The sequence below is a fragment of the Diceros bicornis genome, chromosome 3 (assembly GCF_020826845.1).
Source record: "Diceros bicornis minor isolate mBicDic1 chromosome 3, mDicBic1.mat.cur, whole genome shotgun sequence".
Lineage (NCBI taxonomy): Eukaryota > Metazoa > Chordata > Mammalia > Perissodactyla > Rhinocerotidae > Diceros > Diceros bicornis.
The window spans coordinates 2,763,807-2,785,872 of NC_080742.1; positions in this window are offsets into that span (position 1 = coordinate 2,763,807).

Sequence of the window (22,066 nt, forward strand, 5' to 3'; positions counted from 1 at the left end):
AAAACTTTGTTAGGAATTATGTCATCCTTACTAGCTGGTAGTAAGGGAGATGGGGCATGAAGTTATTTCTAGGAGTTGGACACATACCAAGTTTAGCTCAGTTCTGGGCCTCTTTGAAATACCTATACAAACTTGTTCCAACCTAGTAACTTGCATCTTTGAATGAGAATGTGCTTGCTTACAGCAACGTGGTATATGTTCTGAATCCCCGAATTGGGAATCTGTGTCAAAACTTTGTTAGGAATTATGTGATCCTTACTAGCTGGAAGTAAGGGAGATGGGGCATGAAGTTATTTCTTGGAGTTGGAGACATACCAAGTTTAGCTCAGTTCTGGGCATCTTTGAAATACCTATACAAACTTGTTCCTACCTAGTAACTTGCATCTTTGAATGAGAATGTGCTTGCTTGCAGCAACGTGCTATATGTTCTGAATGCCCGAATTGGGAATCTGTGTCAAAACTTTGTTAGGAATTATGTGATCCTTACTAGCTGGAAGTAAGGGAGATGGGGCATGAAGTTATTTCTAGGAGTTGGACACATACCAAGTTTAGCTCAGTTCTGGGCATCTTTGAAATACCTATACAAACTTGTTCCTACCTAGTAACTTGCATCTTTGAATGAGAATGTGCTTGCTTACAGCAACGTGCTATATGTTCTGAATGCCCGAATTGGGAATCTGTGTCAAAACTTTGTTAGGAATTATGTGATCCTTACTAGCTGGAAGTAAGGGAGATGGGGCATGAAGTTATTTCTAGGAGTTGGACACATACCAAGTTTAGCTCAGTTCTGGGCATCTTTGAAATACCTATACAAACTTGTTCCTACATAGTAACTTGCAACTTTGAATGAGAATGTGCTTGCTTACAGCAACGTGCTATATGTTCTGAATGCCCGAATTGGGAATCTGTGTCAAAACTTTGTTAGGAATTATGTGATCCTTACTAGCTGGAAGTAAGGGAGATGGGGCATGAAGTTATTTCTAGGAGTTGGACACATACCAAGTTTAGCTCAGTTCTGGGCCTCTTTGAAATACCTATACAAACTTGTTCCTAAATAGTAACTTGCATCTTTGAATGAGAATGTGCTTGCTTACAGCAACGTGCTATATGTTCTGAATGCCCGAATTGGCAATCTGTGTCAAAACTTTGTTAGGAATTATGTGATCCTTACTAGCTGGAAGTAAGGGAGATGGGGCATGAAGTTATTTCTAGGAGTTGGACACATACCAAGTTTAGCTCAGTTCTGGGCATCTTTGAAATACCTATACAAACTTGTTCCTACATAGTAACTTGCATCTTTGAATGAGAATGTGCTTGCTTACAGCAACGTGCTATATGTTCTGAATGCCCGAATTGGGAATCTGTGTCAAAACTTTGTTAGGAATTATGTGATCCTTACTAGCTGGAAGTAAGTGAGATGGGGCATGAAGTTATTTCTAGGAGTTGGACACATACCAAGTTTAGCTCAGTTCTGGGCATCTTTGAAATACCTATACAAACTTGTTCCTACATAGTAACTTGCAACTTTGAATGAGAATGTGCTTGCTTGCAGCAACGTGCTATATGTTCTGAATGCCCGAATAGGGAATCTGTGTCAAAACTTTGTTAGGAATTATGTGATCCTTACTAGCTGGAAGTAAGGGAGATGGGGCATGAAGTTATTTCTAGGAGTTGGACACATAACAAGTTTAGCTCAGTTCTGGGCATCTTTGAAATACCTATACAAACTTGTTCCTACCTAGTAACTTGCTTCTTTGAATGAGAATGTGCTTGCTTGCAGCAACGTGCTATATGTTCTGAATGCCCGAATAGGGAATCTGTGTCAAAACTTTGTTAGGAATTATGTGATCCTTACTAGCTGGAAGTAAGGGAGATGGGGCATGAAGTTATTTCTAGGAGTTGGACACATACCAAGTTTAGCTCAGTTCTGGGCATCTTTGAAATACCTCTACAAACTTGTTCCTACATAGTAACTTGCAACTTTGAATGAGAATCTGCTTGCTTACAGCAACGTGCTATATGATCTGAATGCCCGAAATGGGAATCTGTGTCAAAACTTTGTTAGGAATTATGTGATCCTTACTAGCTGGAAGTAAGGGAGATGGGGCATGAAGTTATTTCTAGGAGTTGGACACATACGAAGTTTAGCTCAGTTCTGGGCATCTTTGAAATACCTATACAAACTTGTTCCTACATAGTAACGTGCAACTTGAATGACAATGTACTTGCTTACAGCAACGTGCTATATGTTCTGAATGCCCGAATTGGGAATCTGTGTCAAAACTTTGTTAGGAATTATGTGATCCTTACTAGCTGGAAGTAAGGGAGATGGGGCATGAAGTTATTTCTAGGAGTTGGACACATACCAAGTTTAGCTCAGTTCTGGGCATCTTTGAAATACCTATACAAACTTGTTCCTACATAGTAACTTGCAACTTTGAATGAAAATGTGCTTGCTTACACCAACGTGCTATATGTTCTGAATGCCCGAATTGGGAATCTGTGTGAAAACATTGTTAGGAATTATGTGATCCTTACTAGCTGGAAGTAAGGGAGATGGGGCATGAAGTTATTTCTAGGAGTTGGACACATACCAAGTTTAGCTCAGTTCTGGGCATCTTTGAAATACCTATACAAACTTGTTCCTACATAGTAACTTGCATCTTTGAATGAGAATCTGCTTGCTTACAGCAACGTGCTATATGTTCTGAATGCCCGAATTGGGAATCTGTGTCAAAACTTTGTTAGGAATTATGTGATCCTTACTAGCTGGAAGTAAGGGAGATGGGGCATGAAGTTATTTCTAGGAGTTGGACACATACCAAGTTTAGCTCAGTTCTGGGCATCTTTGAAATACCTATACAAACTTGTTCCTACATAGTATCTTGCAACTTTGAATGAGAATGTGCTTGCTTACAGCAACGTGCTACATGTTCTGAATGCCCGAATTGGGAATCTGTGTCAAAACTTTGTTAGGAAATATGTGATCCTTACTAGCTGGAAGTAATGGAGATGGGGCATGAAGTTATTTCTAGGAGTTGGACACATACCAAGTTTAGCTCAGTTCTGGGCATCTTTTAAATACCTATACAAACTAGTTCCTACATAGTAACTTGCAACTTTGAATGAGAATGTGCTTGCTTACAGCAACGTGCTATATGTTCTGAATGCCCGAATTGGGAATCTGTGTCAAAACTTTGTTAGGAATTATGTGATCCTTACTAGCTGGAAGTAAGGGAGATGGGGCATGAAGTTATTTCTTGGAGTTGGAGACATACCAAGTTTAGCTCAGTTCTGGGCATCTTTGAAATACCTATACAAACTTGTTCCTACATAGTAACTTGCAACTTTGAAGGAGAATGTGCTTGCTTGCAGCAACGTGCTATATGTTCTGAATGCCCGAATAGGGAATCTGTGTCAAAACTTTGTTAGGAATTATGTGATCCTTACTAGCTGAAAGTAAGTGAGATGGAGCATGAAGTTATTTCTTGGAGTTGGACACATACCAAGTTTAGCTCAGTTCTGGGCATCTTTGAAATACCTATACAAACTTGTTCCTACCTAGTAACTTGCATCTTTGAATGAGAATGTGCTTGCTTGCAGCAACGTGCTATATGTTCTGAATGCCCGAATAGGGAATCTGTGTCAAAACTTTGTTAGGAATTATGTGATCCTTACTAGCTGGAAGTAAGGGAGATGGGGCATGAAGTTATTTCTAGGAGTTGGACACATACCAAGTTTAGCTCAGTTCTGGGCATCTTTGAAATACCTATACAAACTTGTTCCTACCTAGTAACTTGCAACTTTGAATGAGAATGTGCTTGCTTAGAGCAACGTGCTATATGTTCTGAATGCCCGAATAGGGAATCTGTGTCAAAACTTTGTTAGGAATTATGTGATCCTTACTAGCTGGAAGTAAGTGAGATGGGGCATGAAGTTATTTCTAGGAGTTGGACACATACCAAGTTTAGCTCAGTTCTGGGCATCTTTGAAATACCTATACAAACTTGTTCCTACATAGTAACTTGCATCTTTGAATGAGAATGTGCTTGCTTACAGCAACGTGCTATATGTTCTGAATGCCCGAATTGGCAATCTGTGTCAAAACTTTGTTAAGAATTATGTGATCCTTACTAGCTGGAAGTAAGGGAGATGGGGCATGAAGTTATTTCTAGGAGTTGGACACATACCAAGTTTAGCTCAGTTCTGGGCATCTTTGAAATACCTATACAAACTTGTTCCTACATAGTAACTTGCAACTTTGAATGAGAATGTGCTTGCTTGCAGCAACGTGCTATATGTTCTGAATGCCCGAATAGGGAATCTGTGTCAAAACTTTGTTAGGAATTATGTGATCCTTACTAGCTGGAAGTAAGGGAGATGGAGCATGAAGATATTTCTTGGAGTTGGACACATACCAAGTTTAGCTCAGTTCTGGGCATCTTTGAAATACCTATACAAACTTGTTCCTACCTAGTAACTTGCATCTTTGAATGAGAATGTGCTTACTTGCAGCAACGTGCTATATGTTCTGAATGCCCGAATAGGGAATCTGTGTCAAAACTTTGTTAGGAATTATGTGATCCTTACTAGCTGGAAGTAAGGGAGATGGGGCATGAAGTTATTTCTAGGAGTTGGACACATACCAAGTTTAGCTCAGTTCTGGGCATCTTTGAAATACCTATACAAACTTGTTCCTACATAGTAACTTGCATCTTTGAATGAGAATGTGCTTGCTTGCAGCAACGTGCTATATGTTCTGAATGCCCGAATTGGGAATCTGTGTCAAAACTTTGTTAGGAATTATGTGATCCTTACTAGCTGGAAGTAAGGGAGATGGGGCATGAAGTTATTTCTAGGAGTTGGACACATACCAAGTTTAGCTCAGTTCTGGGCATCTTTGAAATACCTATACAAACTTGTTCCTACATAGTAACTTGCATCTTTGAATGAGAATGTGCTTGCTTACAGCAACGTGCTATATGTTCTGAATGCCCGAATAGGGAATCTGTGTCAAAACTTTGTTAGGAATTATGTGATCCTTACTAGCTGGAAGTAAGGGAGATGGGGCATGAAGTTATTTCTAGGAGTTGGACACATACCAAGTTTAGCTCAGTTCTGGGCATCTTTGAAATACCTATACAAACTTGTTCCTACATAGTAACTTGCAACTTTGAATGAGAATGTGCTTGCTTACAGCAACGTGCTATATGTTCTGAATGCCCGAATTGGGAATCTGTGTCAAAACTTTGTTAGGAATTATGTGATCCTTACTAGCTGGAAGTAAGGGAGATGGGGCATGAAGTTATTTCTAGGAGTTGGACACATACCAAGTTTAGCTCAGTTCTGGGCATCTTTGAAATACCTATACAAACTTGTTCCTACATAGTAACTTGCAACTTTGAATGAGAATGTGCTTGCTTGCAGCAACGTGCTATATGTTCTGAATGCCCGAATAGGGAATCTGTGTCAAAACTTTGTTAGGAATTATGTGATCCTTACTAGCTGGAAGTAAGGAGATGGGGCATGAAGTTATTTCTAGGAGTTGGACACATACCATGTTTAGCTCAGTTCTGTTCATCTTTGAAATACCTATACAAACTTGTTCCTACATAGTAACTTGCATCTTTGAATGAGAATGTGCTTGCTTGCAGCAACGTGCTATATGTTCTGAATGCCCGAATTGGGAATCTGTGTCACAACTTTGTTAGGAATTATGTGATCCTTACTAGCTGGAAGTAAGGGAGATGGGGCATGAAGTTATTTCTAGGAGTTGGACACATACCAAGTTTAGCTCAGTTCTGGGCATCTTTGAAATACCTATACAAACTTGTTCCTACCTAGTAACTTGCATCTTTGAATGAGAATGTGCTTGCTTGCAGCAACGTGCTATATGTTCTGAATGCCCGAATTGGGAATCTGTGTCAAAACTTTGTTAGGAATTATGTGATCCTTACTAGCTGGAAGTAAGGGAGATGGGGCATGAAGTTATTTCTAGGAGTTGGACACATACCAAGTTTAGCTCAGTTCTGGGCATCTTTGAAATACCTATACAAACTTGTTCCTACCTAGTAACTTGCATCTTTGAATGAGAATGTGCTTGCTTGCAGCAACGTGCTATATGTTCTGAATGCCCGAATTGGGAATCTGTGTCAAAACTTTGTTAGGAATTATGTGATCCTTACTAGCTGGAAGTAAGGGAGATGGGGCATGAAGTTATTTCTAGGAGTTGGACACATACCAAGTTTAGCTCAGTTCTGGGCATCTTTGAAATACCTATACAAACTTGTTCCTACCTAGTAACTTGCATCTTTGAATGAGAATCTGCTTGCTTACAGCAACGTGCTATATGTTCTGAATGCTCGAATAGGGAATCTGTGTCAAAACTTTGTTAGGAATTATGTCATCCTTACTAGCTGGAAGTAAGGGAGATGGGGCATGAAGTTATTTCTAGGAGTTGGACACATACCAAGTTTAGCTCAGTTCTGGGCATCTTTGAAATACCTATACAAACTTGTTCCTACCTAGTAACTTGCAACTTTGAATGAAAATGTGCTTGCTTACAGCAACGTGCTATATGTTCTGAATGCCCGAATAGGGAATCTGTGTCAAAACTTTGTTAGGAATTATGTGATCCTTACTAGCTGGAAGTAAGGGAGATGGGGCATGAAGTTATTTCTAGGAGTTGGACACATACCAAGTTTAGCTCAGTTCTGGGCATCTTTGAAATACCTATACAAACTTGTTCCTACATAGTAACTTGCAACTTTGAATGAGAATGTTCTTGCTTGCAGCAACGTGCTATATGTTCTGAATGCCCGAATAGGGAATCTGTGTCAAAACTTTGTTAGGAATTATGTGATCCTTACTAGCTAGAAGTAAGGGAGATGGAGCATGAAGTTATTTCTTGGAGTTGGACACATACCAAGTTTAGCTCAGTTCTGGGCATCTTTGAAATACCTATACAAACTTGTTCCTACCTAGTAACTTGCATCTTTGAATGAGAATGTGCTTGCTTGCAGCAACGTGCTATATGTTCTGAATGCCCGAATAGGGAATCTGTGTCAAAACTTTGTTAGGAATTATGTGATCCTTACTAGCTGGAAGTAAGGGAGATGGGGCATGAAGTTATTTCTAGGAGTTGGACACATACCAAGTTTAGCTCAGTTCTGGGCATCTTTGAAATACCTATACAAACTTGTTCCTACATAGTAACTTGCAACTTTGAATGAGAATGTGCTTGCTTGCAGCAACGTGCTATATGTTCTGAATGCCCGAATAGGGAATCTGTGTCAAAACTTTGTTAGGAATTATGTGATCCTTACTAGCTGGAAGTAAGGGAGATGGAGCATGAAGTTATTTCTTGGAGTTGGACACATACCAAGTTTAGCTCAGTTCTGGGCATCTTTGAAATACCTATACAAACTTGTTCCTACCTAGTAACTTGCATCTTTGAATGAGAATGTGCTTGCTTGCAGCAACGTGCTATATGTTCTGAATGCCCGAATAGGGAATCTGTGTCAAAACTTTGTTAGGAATTATGTGATCCTTACTAGCTGGAAGTAAGGGAGATGGGGCATGAAGTTATTTCTAGGAGTTGGACACATACCAAGTTTAGCTCAGTTCTGGGCATCTTTGAAATACCTATACAAACTTGTTCCTACCTAGTAACTTGCAACTTTGAATGAGAATGTGCTTGCTTAGAGCAACGTGCTATATGTTCTGAATGCCCGAATAGGGAATCTGTGTCAAAACTTTGTTAGGAATTATGTGATCCTTACTAGCTGGAAGTAAGTGAGATGGGGCATGAAGTTATTTCTAGGAGTTGGACACATACGAAGTTTAGCTCAGTTCTGGGCATCTTTGAAATACCTATACAAACTTGTTCCTACATAGTAACTTGCAACTTTGAATGAGAATGTGCTTGCTTGCAGCAACGTGCTATATGTTCTGAATGCCCGAATTGGGAATCTGTGTCAAAACTTTGTTAGGAATTATGTGATCCTTACTAGCTGGAAGTAAGGGAGATGGGGCATGAAGTTATTTCTAGGAGTTGGACACATACCAAGTTTAGCTCAGTTCTGGGCATCTTTGAAATACCTATACAAACTTGTTCCTACCTAGTAACTTGCAACTTTGAATGAGAATGTGCTTGCTTGCAGCAACGTGCTATATGTTCTGAATGCCCGAATAGGGAATCTGTGTCAAAACTTTGTTAGGAATTATGTGATCCTTACTAGCTGGAAGTAAGGGAGATGGGGCATGAAGTTATTTCTAGGAGTTGGACACATACCAAGTTTAGCTCAGTTCTGGACATCTTTGAAATACCTATACAAACTTGTTCCTACATAGTAACTTGCATCTTTGAATGAGAATGTGCTTGCTTGCAGCAACGTGCTATATGTTCTGAATGCCCGAATTGGGAATCTGTGTCAAAACTTTGTTAGGAATTATGTCATCCTTACTAGCTGGAAGTAAGGGAGATGGAGCATGAAGTTATTTCTAGGAGTTGGACACATACCAAGTTTAGCTCAGTTCTGGGCATCTTTGAAATACCTATACAAACTTGTTCCTACATAGTAACTTGCAACTTTGAATGAAAATGTGCTTGCTTACAGCAACGTGCTATATGTTCTGAATGCCCGAATTGGGAATCTGTGTCAAAACTTTGTTAGGAATTATGTGATCCTTACTAGCTGGAAGTAAGGGAGATGGGGCATGAAGTTATTTCTAGGAGTTGGACACATACCAAGTTTAGCTGAGTTCTGCGCATCTTTGAAATACCTATACAAACTTGTTCCTACATAGTAACTTGCATCTTTGAATGAGAATGTGCTTGCTTACAGCAAAGTGCTATATGTTCTGAATGCCCGAATAGGCAATCTGTGTCAAAACTTTGTTAGGAATTATGTGATCCTTACTAGCTGGAAGTAAGGGAGATGTGGCATGAAGTTATTTCTGGGAGTTGGACACATACCAAGTTTAGCTCAGTTCTGGGCATCTTTGAAATACCTATACAAACTTGTTCCTACATAGTAACTTGCAACTTTGAATGAGAATGTGCTTGCTTACAGCAACGTGCTATATGTTCTGAATGCCCGAATTGGGAATCTGTGTCAAAACTTTGTTAGGAATTATGTGATCCTTACTAGCTGGAAGTAAGCGAGATGGGGCATGAAGTTATTTCTAGGAGTTGGACACATACCAAGTTTAGCTCAGTTCTGGGCATCTTTGAAATACCTATACAAACTTGTTCCTACCTAGTAACTTGCAACTTTGAATGAAAATGTGCTTGCTTACAGCAACGTGCTATATGTTCTGAATGCCCGAATAGGGAATCTGTGTCAAAACTTTGTTAGGAATTATGTGATCCTTACTAGCTGGAAGTAAGGGAGATGGGGCATGAAGTTATTTCTAGGAGTTGGACACATACCAAGTTTAGCTCAGTTCTGGGCATCTTTGAAATACCTATACAAACTTGTTCCTACCTAGTAACTTGCATCTTTGAATGAGAATGTGCTTGCTTGCAGCAACGTGCTATATGTTCTGAATGCCCGAATAGGGAATCTGTGTCAAAACTTTGTTAGGAATTATGTGATCCTTACTAGCTGGAAGTAAGGGAGATGGGGCATGAAGTTATTTCTAGGAGTTGGACACATACCAAGTTTAGCTCAGTTCTGGGCATCTTTGAAATACCTATACAAACTTGTTCCTACCTAGTAACTTGCAACTTTGAATGAGAATGTGCTTGCTTAGAGCAACGTGCTATATGTTCTGAATGCCCGAATAGGGAATCTGTGTCAAAACTTTGTTAGGAATTATGTGATCCTTACTAGCTGGAAGTAAGGGAGATGGGGCATGAAGTTATTTCTAGGAGTTGGACACATACCAAGTTTAGCTCAGTTCTGGGCATCTTTGAAATACCTATACAAACTTGTTCCTACATAGTAACTTGCATCTTTGAATGAGAATGTGCTTGCTTGCAGCAACGTGCTATATGTTCTGAATGCCCGAATTGGCAATCTGTGTCAAAACTTTGTTAGGAATTATGTGATCCTTACTAGCTGGAAGTAAGGGAGATGGGGCATGAAGTTATTTCTAGGAGTTGGACACATACCAAGTTTAGCTCAGTTCTGGGCATCTTTGAAATACCTATACAAACTTGTTCCTACCTAGTAACTTGCATCTTTGAATGAGAATGTGCTTGCTTGCAGCAACGTGCTATATGTTCTGAATGCCCGAATTGGGAATCTGTGTCAAAACTTTGTTAGGAATTATGTGATCCTTACTAGCTGGAAGTAAGGGAGATGGGGCATGAAGTTATTTCTAGGAGTTGGACACATACAAAGTTTAGCTCAGTTCTGGGCATCTTTGAAATACCTATACAAACTTGTTCCTACCTAGTAACTTGCATCTTTGAATGAGAATGTGCTTGCTTGCAGCAACGTGCTATATGTTCTGAATGCCCGAATTGGGAATCTGTGTCAAAACTTTGTTAGGAATTATGTGATCCTTACTAGCTGGAAGTAAGGGAGATGGGGCATGAAGTTATTTCTAGGAGTTGGACACATACCAAGTTTAGCTCAGTTCTGGGCATCTTTGAAATACCTATACAAACTTGTTCCTACCTAGTAACTTGCATCTTTGAATGAGAATGTGCTTGCTTGCAGCAACGTGCTATATGTTCTGAATGCCCGAATAGGGAATCTGTGTCAAAACTTTGTTAGGAATTATGTGATCCTTACTAGCTGGAAGTAAGGGAGATGGGGCATGAAGTTATTTCTAGGAGTTGGACACATACCAAGTTTAGCTCAGTTCTGGGCATCTTTGAAATACCTATACAAACTTGTTCCTACATAGTAACTTGCATCTTTGAATGAGAATGTGCTTGCTTGCAGCAACGTGCTATATGTTCTGAATGCCCGAATAGGGAATCTGTGTCAAAACTTTGTTAGGAATTATGTGATCCTTACTAGCTGGAAGTAAGTGAGATGGAGCATGAAGTTATTTCTTGGAGTTGGACACATACCAAGTTTAGCTCAGTTCTGGGCATCTTTGAAATACCTATACAAACTTGTTCCTACCTAGTAACTTGCATCTTTGAATGAGAATGTGCTTGCTTGCAGCAACGTGCTATATGTTCTGAATGCCCGAATAGGGAATCTGTGTCAAAACTTTGTTAGGAATTATGTGATCCTTACTAGCTGGAAGTAAGGGAGATGGGGCATGAATTTATTTCTAGGAGTTGGACACATACCAAGTTTAGCTCAGTTCTGGGCATCTTTGAAATACCTATACAAACTTGTTCCTACCTAGTAACTTGCAACTTTGAATGAGAATGTGCTTGCTTAGAGCAACGTGCTATATGTTCTCAATGCCCGAATAGGGAATCTGTGTCAAAACTTTGTTAGGAATTATGTGATCCTTACTAGCTGGAAGTAAGGGAGATGGGGCATGAAGTTATTTCTAGGAGTTGGACACATACCAAGTTTAGCTCAGTTCTGGGCATCTTTGAAATACCTATACAAACTTGTTCCTACATAGTAACTTGCATCTTTGAATGAGAATGTGCTTGCTTGCAGCAACGTGCTATATGTTCTGAATGCCCGAATTGGCAATCTGTGTCAAAACTTTGTTAGGAATTATGTGATCCTTACTAGCTGGAAGTAAGGGAGATGGGGCATGAAGTTATTTCTAGGAGTTGGACACATACCAAGTTTAGCTCAGTTCTGGGCATCTTTGAAATACCTATACAAACTTGTTCCTACATAGTAACTTGCAACTTTGAATGAGAATGTGCTTGCTTGCAGCAACGTGCTATATGTTCTGAATGCCCGAATAGGGAATCTGTGTCAAAACTTTGTTAGGAATTATGTGATCCTTACTAGCTGGAAGTAAGGGAGATGGGGCATGAAGTTATTTCTTGGAGTTGGACACATACCAAGTTTAGCTCAGTTCTGGGCATCTTTGAAATACCTATACAAACTTGTTCCTACCTAGTAACTTGCATCTTTGAATGAGAATGTGCTTGCTTGCAGCACCGTGCTATATGTTCTGAATGCCCGAATAGGGAATCTGTGTCAAAACTTTGTTAGGAATTATGTGATCCTTACTAGCTGGAAGTAAGGGAGATGGGGCATGAAGTTATTTCTAGGAGGTGGACACATACCAAGTTTAGCTCAGTTCTGGGCATCTTTGAAATACCTATACAAACTTGTTCCTACATAGTAACTTGCATCTTTGAATGAGAATGTGCTTGCTGACAGCAACGTGCTATATGTTCTGAATGCCCGAATTGGGAATCTGTGTCAAAACTTTGTTAGGAATTATGTGATCCTTACTAGCTGGAAGTAAGGGAGATGGGGCATGAAGTTATTTCTAGGAGTTGGACACATACCAAGTTTAGCTCAGTTCTGGGCATCTTTGAAATACCTATACAAACTTGTTCCTACATAGTAACTTGCATCTTTGAATGAGAATGTGCTTGCTTACAGCAACGTGCTATATGTTCTGAATGCCCGAATTGGCAATCTGTGTCAAAACTTTGTTAGGAATTATGTGATCCTTACTAGCTGGAAGTAAGGGAGATGGGGCATGAAGTTATTTCTAGGAGTTGGACACATACCAAGTTTAGCTCAGTTCTGGGCATCTTTGAAATACCTATACAAACTTGTTCCTACATAGTAACTTGCAACTTTGAATGAGAATGTGCTTGCTTGCAGCAACGTGCTATATGTTCTGAATGCCCGAATAGGGAATCTGTGTCAAAACTTTGTTAGGAATTATGTGATCCTTACTAGCTGGAAGTAAGGGAGATGGGGCATGAAGTTATTTCTAGGAGTTGGACACATACCAAGTTTAGCTCAGTTCTGGGCATCTTTGAAATACCTATACAAACTTGTTCCTACATAGTAACTTGCAACTTTGAATGAGAATGTGCTTGCTTACAGCAACGTGCTATATGTTCTGAATGCCCGAATAGGGAATCTGTGTCAAAACTTTGTTAGGAATTATGTGATCCTTACTAGCTGGAAGTAAGGGAGATGGGGCATGAAGTTATTTCTAGGAGTTGGACACATACCAAGTTTAGCTCAGTTCTGGGCATCTTTGAAATACCTACACAAACTTGTTCCTACCTAGTAACTTGCAACTTTGAATGAGAATGTGCTTGCTTGCAGCAACGTGCTATATGTTCTGAATGCCCGAATAGGGAATCTGTGTCAAAACTTTGTTAGGAATTATGTGATCCTTACTAGCTGGAAGTAAGTGAGATGGGGCATGAAGTTATTTCTAGGAGTTGGACACATACCAAGTTTAGCTCAGTTCTGGGCATCTTTGAAATACCTACACAAACTTGTTCCTACCTAGTAACTTGCATCTTTGAATGAGAATCTGCTTGCTTGCAGCAACGTGCTATATGTTCTGAATGCCCGAATAGGGAATCTGTGTCAAAACTTTGTTAGGAATTATGTGATCCTTACTAGCTGGAAGTAAGGGAGATGGGGCATGAAGTTATTTCTAGGAGTTGGACACATACCAAGTTTAGCTCAGTTCTGGGCATCTTTGAAATACCTATACAAACTTGTTCCTACATAGTAACTTGCATCTTTGAATGAGAATGTGCTTGCTTACAGCAACGTGCTATATGTTCTGAATGCCCGAATAGGGAATCTGTGTCAAAACTTTGTTAGGAATTATGTGATCCTTACTAGCTGGAAGTAAGGGAGATGGGGCATGAAGTTATTTCTAGGAGTTGGACACATACCAAGTTTAGCTCAGTTCTGGGCATCTTTGAAATACCTATACAAACTTGTTCCTACATAGTAACTTGCAACTTTGAATGAGAATGTGCTTGCTTACAGCAACGTGCTATATGTTCTGAATGCCCGAATTGGGAATCTGTGTCAAAACTTTGTTAGGAATTATGTGATCCTTACTAGCTGGAAGTAAGGGAGATGGGGCATGAAGTTATTTCTAGGAGTTGGACACATACCAAGTTTAGCTCAGTTCTGGGCATCTTTGAAATACCTATACAAACTTGTTCCTACATAGTAACTTGCATCTTTGAATGAGAATCTGCTTGCTTGCAGCAACTTGCTATATGTTCTGAATGCCCGAATAGGGAATCTGTGTCAAAACTTTGTTAGGAATTATGTGATCCTTACTAGCTGGAAGTAAGGGAGATGGGGCATGAAGTTATTTCTAGGAGTTGGACACATACCAAGTTTAGCTCAGTTCTGGGCATCTTTGAAATACCTATACAAACTTGTTCCTACATAGTAACTTGCATCTTTGAATGAGAATGTGCTTGCTTACAGCAACGTGCTATATGTTCTGAATGCCCGAATAGGGAATCTGTGTCAAAACTTTGTTAGGAATTATGTGATCCTTACTAGCTGGAAGTAAGGGAGATGGGGCATGAAGTTATTTCTAGGAGTTGGACACATACCAAGTTTAGCTCAGTTCTGGGCATCTTTGAAATACCTATACAAACTTGTTACTACATAGTAACTTGCAACTTTGAATGAGAATGTGCTTGCTTACAGCAACGTGCTATATGTTCTGAATGCCCGAATTGGGAATCTGTGTCAAAACTTTGTTAGGAATTATGTGATCCTTACTAGCTGGAAGTAAGGGAGATGGGGCATGAAGTTATTTCTAGGAGTTGGACAAATACCAAGTTTAGCTCAGTTCTGGGCATCTTTGAAATACCTATACAAACTTGTTCCTACATAGTAACTTGCAACTTTGAATGAGAATGTGCTTGCTTGCAGCAACGTGCTATATGTTCTGAATGCCCGAATAGGGAATCTGTGTCAAAACTTTGTTAGGAATTATGTGATCCTTACTAGCTGGAAGTAAGGAGATGGGGCATGAAGTGATTTCTAGGAGTTGGACACATACCATGTTTAGCTCAGTTCTGTTCATCTTTGAAATACCTATACAAACTTGTTCCTACATAGTAACTTGCATCTTTGAATGAGAATGTGCTTGCTTGCAGCAACGTGCTATATGTTCTGAATGCCCGAATTGGGAATCTGTGTCACAACTTTGTTAGGAATTATGTGATCCTTACTAGCTGGAAGTAAGGGAGATGGGGCATGAAGTTATTTCTAGGAGTTGGACACATACCAAGTTTAGCTCAGTTCTGGGCATCTTTGAAATACCTATACAAACTTGTTCCTACCTAGTAACTTGCATCTTTGAATGAGAATGTGCTTGCTTGCAGCAACGTGCTATATGTTCTGAATGCCCGAATTGGGAATCTGTGTCAAAACTTTGTTAAGAATTATGTGATCCTTACTAGCTGGAAGTAAGGGAGATGGGGCATGAAGTTATTTCTAGGAGTTGGACACATACCAAGTTTAGCTCAGTTCTGGGCATCTTTGAAATACCTATACAAACTTGTTCCTACCTAGTAACTTGCATCTTTGAATGAGAATCTGCTTGCTTACAGCAACGTGCTATATGTTCTGAATGCCCGAATAGGGAATCTGTGTCAAAACTTTGTTAGGAATTATGTCATCCTTACTAGCTGGAAGTAAGGGAGATGGGGCCTGAAGTTATTTCTAGGAGTTGGACACATACCAAGTTTAGCTCAGTTCTGGGCATCTTTGAAATACCTATACAAACTTGTTCCTACCTAGTAACTTGCAACTTTGAATGAAAATGTGCTTGCTTACAGCAACGTGCTATATGTTCTGAATGCCCGAATAGGGAATCTGTGTCAAAACTTTGTTAGGAATTATGTGATCCTTACTAGCTGGAAGTAAGGGAGATGGGGCATGAAGTTATTTCTAGGAGTTGGACACATACCAAGTTTAGCTCAGTTCTGGGCATCTTTGAAATACCTATACAAACTTGTTCCTACATAGTAACTTGCAACTTTGAATGAGAATGTTCTTGCTTGCAGCAACGTGCTATATGTTCTGAATGCCCGAATAGGGAATCTGTGTCAAAACTTTGTTAGGAATTATGTGATCCTTACTAGCTAGAAGTAAGGGAGATGGAGCATGAAGTTATTTCTTGGAGTTGGACACATACCAAGTTTAGCTCAGTTCTGGGCATCTTTGAAATACCTATAAAAACTTGTTCCTACCTAGTAACTTGCATCTTTGAATGAGAATGTGCTTGCTTGCAGCAACGTGCTATATGTTCTGAATGCCCGAATAGGGAATCTGTGTCAAAACTTTGTTAGGAATTATGTGATCCTTACTAGCTGGAAGTAAGGGAGATGGGGCATGAAGTTATTTCTAGGAGTTGGACACATACCAAGTTTAGCTCAGTTCTGGGCATCTTTGAAATACCTATACAAACTTGTTCCTACCTAGTAACTTGCAACTTTGAATGAGAATGTGCTTGCTTAGAGCAACGTGCTATATGTTCTGAATGCCCGAATAGGGAATCTGTGTCAAAACTTTGTTAGGAATTATGTGATCCTTACTAGCTGGAAGTAAGTGAGATGGGGCATGAAGTTATTTCTAGGAGTTGGACACATACCAAGTTTAGCTCAGTTCTGGGCATCTTTGAAATACCTATACAAACTTGTTCCTACATAGTAACTTGCAACTTTGAATGAGAATGTGCTTGCTTGCAGCAACGTGCTATATGTTCTGAATGCCCGAATAGGGAATCTGTGTCAAAACTTTGTTAGGAATTATGTGATCCTTACTAGCTGGAAGTAAGGGAGATGGAGCATGAAGTTATTTCTTGGAGTTGGACACATACCAAGTTTAGCTCAGTTCTGGGCATCTTTGAAATACCTATACAAACTTGTTCCTACCTAGTAACTTGCATCTTTGAAAGAGAATGTGCTTGCTTGCAGCAACGTGCTATATGTTCTGAATGCCCGAATAGGGAATCTGTGTCAAAACTTTGTTAGGAATTATGTGATCCTTACTAGCTGGAAGTAAGGGAGATGGGGCATGAAGTTATTTCTAGGAGTTGGACACATACCAAGTTTAGCTCAGTTCTGGGCATCTTTGAAATACCTATACAAACTTGTTCCTACCTAGTAACTTGCAACTTTGAATGAGAATGTGCTTGCTTACAGCAACGTGCTATATGTTCTGAATGCCCGAATAGGGAATCTGTGTCAAAACTTTGTTAGGAATTATGTGATCCTTACTAGCTGGAAGTAAGTGAGATGGGGCATGAAGTTATTTCTAGGAGTTGGACACATACGAAGTTTAGCTCAGTTCTGGGCATCTTTGAAATACCTATACAAACTTGTTCCTACATAGTAACTTGCAACTTTGAATGAGAATGTGCTTGCTTGCAGCAACGTGCTATATGTTCTGAATGCCCGAATTGGGAATCTGTGTCAAAACTTTGTTAGGAATTATGAGATCCTTACTAGCTGGAAGTAAGGGAGATGGGGCATGAAGTTATTTCTAGGAGTTGGACACATACCAAGTTTAGCTCAGTTCTGGGCATCTTTGAAATACCTATACAAACTTGTTCCTACATAGTAACTTGCAACTTTGAATGAGAATGTGCTTGCTTGCAGCAACGTGCTATATGTTCTGAATGCCCGAATAGGGAATCTGTGTCAAAACTTTGTTAGGAATTATGTGATCCTTACTAGCTGGAAGTAAGGGAGATGGAGCATGAAGTTATTTCTAGGAGTTGGACACATACCAAGTTTAGCTCAGTTCTGGGCATCTTTGAAATACCTATACAAACTTGTTCCTACATAGTAACTTGCTACTTTGAATGAAAATGTGCTTGCTTACAGCAACGTGCTATATGTTCTGAATGCCCGAATTGGGAATCTGTGTCAAAACTTTGTTAGGAATTATGTGATCCTTACTAGCTGGAAGTAAGGGAGATGGGGCATGAAGTTATTTCTTGGAGTTGGACACATACCAAGTTTAGCTCAGTTCTGCGCATCTTTGAAATACCTATACAAACTTGTTCCTACATAGTAACTTGCATCTTTGAATGAGAATGTGCTTGCTTACAGCAAACTGCTATATGTTCTGAATGCCCGAATAGGCAATCTGTGTCAAAACTTTGTTAGGAATTATGTGATCCTTACTAGCTGGAAGTAAGGGAGATGGGGCATGAAGTTATTTCTGGGAGTTGGACACATACCAAGTTTAGCTCAGTTCTGGGCATCTTTGAAATACCTATACAAACTTGTTCCTACATAGTAACTTGCAACTTTGAATGAGAATGTGCTTGCTTACAGCAACGTGCTATATGTTCTGAATGCCCGAATTGGGAATCTGTGTCAAAACTTTGTTAGGAATTATGTGATCCTTACTAGCTGGAAGTAAGCGAGATGGGGCATGAAGTTATTTCTAGGAGTTGGACACATACCAAGTTTAGCTCAGTTCTGGGCATCTTTGAAATACCTATACAAACTTGTTCCTACCTAGTAACTTGCAACTTTGAATGAAAATGTGCTTGCTTACAGCAACGTGCTATATGTTCTGAATGCCCGAATAGGGAATCTGTGTCAAAACTTTGTTAGGAATTATGTGATCCTTACTAGCTGGAAGTAAGGGAGATGGGGCATGAAGTTATTTCTAGGAGTTGGACACATACCAAGTTTAGCTCAGTTCTGGGCATCTTTGAAATACCTATACAAACTTGTTCCTACCTAGTAACTTGCATCTTTGAATGAGAATGTGCTTGCTTGCAGCAACGTGCTATATGTTCTGAATGCCCGAATAGGGAATCTGTGTCAAAACTTTGTTAGGAATTATGTGATCCTTACTAGCTGGAAGTAAGGGAGATGGGGCATGAAGTTATTTCTAGGAGTTGGACACATACCAAGTTTAGCTCAGTTCTGGGCATCTTTGAAATACCTATACAAACTTGTTCCTACATAGTAACTTGCAACTTTGAATGAGAATGTGCTTGCTTACAGCAACGTGCTATATGTTCTGAATGCCCGAATAGGGAATCTGTGTCAAAACTTTGTTAGGAATTATGTGATCCTTACTAGCTGGAAGTAAGGGAGATGGGGCATGAAGTTATTTCTAGGAGTTGGACACATACCAAGTTTAGCTCAGTTCTGGGCATCTTTGAAATACCTATACAAACTTGTTCCTACATAGTAACTTGCATCTTTGAATGAGAATGTGCTTGCTTGCAGCAACGTGCTATATGTTCTGAATGCCCGAATAGGGAATCTGTGTCAAAACTTTGTTAGGAATTATGTGATCCTTACTAGCTGGAAGTAAGTGAGATGGAGCATGAAGTTATTTCTTGGAGTTGGACACATACCAAGTTTAGCTCAGTTCTGGGCATCTTTGAAATACCTATACAAACTTGTTCCTACCTAGTAACTTGCATCTTTGAATGAGAATGTGCTTGCTTGCAGCAACGTGCTATATGTTCTGAATGCCCGAATAGGGAATCTGTGTCAAAACTTTGTTAGGAATTATGTGATCCTTACTAGCTGGAAGTAAGTGAGATGGGGCATGAAGTTATTTCTAGGAGTTGGACACATACCAAGTTTAGCTCAGTTCTGGGCATCTTTGAAATACCTATACAAACTTGTTCCTACATAGTAACTTGCAACTTTGAATGAGAATGTGCTTGCTTACAGCAACGTGCTATATGTTCTGAATGCCCGAATAGGGAATCTGTGTCAAAACTTTGTTAGGAATTATGTGATCCTTACTAGCTGGAAGTAAGGGAGATGGGGCATGAAGTTATTTCTAGGAGTTGGACACATACCAAGTTTAGCTCAGTTCTGGGCATCTTTGAAATACCTACACAAACTTGTTCCTACCTAGTAACTTGCAACTTTGAATGAGAATGTGCTTGCTTGCAGCAACGTGCTATATGTTCTGAATGCCCGAATAGGGAATCTGTGTCAAAACTTTGTTAGGAATTATGTGATCCTTACTAGCTGGAAGTAAGTGAGATGGGGCATGAAGTTATTTCTAGGAGTTGGACACATACCAAGTTTAGCTCAGTTCTGGGCATCTTTGAAATACCTATACAAACTTGTTCCTACCTAGTAACTTGCATCTTTGAATGAGAATCTGCTTGCTTGCAGCAACGTGCTATATGTTCTGAATGCCCGAATAGGGAATCTGTGTCAAAACTTTGTTAGGAATTATGTGATCCTTACTAGCTGGAAGTAAGGGAGATGGGGCATGAAGTTATTTCTAGGAGTTGGACACATACCAAGTTTAGCTCAGTTCTGGGCATCTTTGAAATACCTATACAAACTTGTTCCTACATAGTAACTTGCATCTTTGAATGAGAATGTGCTTGCTTACAGCAACGTGCTATATGTTCTGAATGCCCGAATAGGGAATCTGTGTCAAAACTTTGTTAGGAATTATGTGATCCTTACTGGCTGGAAGTAAGGGAGATGGGGCATGAAGTTATTTCTAGGAGTTGGACACATACCAAGTTTAGCTCAGTTCTGGGCATCTTTGAAATACCTATACAAACTTGTTCCTACATAGTAACTTGCAACTTTGAATGAGAATGTGCTTGCTTACAGCAACGTGCTATATGTTCTGAATGCCCGAATTGGGAATCTGTGTCAAAACTTTGTTAGGAATTATGTGATCCTTACTAGCTGGAAGTAAGGGAGATGGGGCATGAAGTTATTTCTAGGAGTTGGACACATACCAAGTTTAGCTCAGTTCTGGGCATCTTTGAAATACCTATACAAACTTGTTCCTACATAGTAACTTGCAACTTTGAATGAGAATGTGCTTGCTTGCAGCAACGTGCTATATGTTCTGAATGCCCGAATAGGGAATCTGTGTCAAAACTTTGTTAGGAATTATGTGATCCTTACTAGCTGGAAGTAAGGAGATGGGGCATGAAGTTATTTCTAGGAGTTGGACACATACCATGTTTAGCTCAGTTCTGTTCATCTTTGAAATACCTATACAAACTTGTTCCTACATAGTAACTTGCATCTTTGAATGAGAATGTGCTTGCTTGCAGCAACGTGCTATATGTTCTGAATGCCCGAATTGGGAATCTGTGTCACAACTTTGTTAGGAATTATGTGATCCTTACTAGCTGGAAGTAAGGGAGATGGGGCATGAAGTTATTTCTAGGAGTTGGACACATACCAAGTTTAGTTCAGTTCTGGGCATCTTTGAAATACCTATACAAACTTGTTCCTACCTAGTAACTTGCATCTTTGAATGAGAATGTGCTTGCTTGCAGCAACGTGCTATATGTTCTGAATGCCCGAATTGGGAATCTGTGTCAAAACTTTGTTAGGAATTATGTGATCCTTACTAGCTGGAAGTAAGGGAGATGGGGCATGAAGTTATTTCTAGGAGTTGGACACATACCAAGTTTAGCTCAGTTCTGGGCATCTTTGAAATACCTATACAAACTTGTTCCTACCTAGTAACTTGCATCTTTGAATGAGAATCTGCTTGCTTACAGCAACGTGCTATATGTTCTGAATGCCCGAATAGGGAATCTGTGTCAAAACTTTGTTAGGAATTATGTCATCCTTACTAGCTGGAAGTAAGGGAGATGGGGCATGAAGTTATTTCTAGGAGTTGGACACATACCAAGTTTAGCTCAGTTCTGGGCATCTTTGAAATACCTATACAAACTTGTTCCTACCTAGTAACTTGCAACTTTGAATGAAAATGTGCTTGCTTACAGCAACGTGCTATATGTTCTGAATGCCCGAATAGGGAATCTGTGTCAAAACTTTGTTAGTAATTATGTGATCCTTACTAGCTGGAAGTAAGGGAGATATGGCATGAAGTTATTTCTAGGAGTTGGACACATACCAAGTTTAGCTCAGTTCTGGGCATCTTTGAAATACCTATACAAACTTGTTCCTACATAGTAACTTGCAACTTTGAATGAGAATGTTCTTGCTTGCAGCAACGTGCTATATGTTCTGAATGCCCGAATAGGGAATCTGTGTCAAAACTTTGTTAGGAATTATGTGATCCTTACTAGCTAGAAGTAAGGGAGATGGAGCATGAAGTTATTTCTTGGAGTTGGACACATACCAAGTTTAGCTCAGTTCTGGGCATCTTTGAAATACCTATACAAACTTGTTCCTACCTAGTAACTTGCATCTTTGAATGAGAATGTGCTTGCTTGC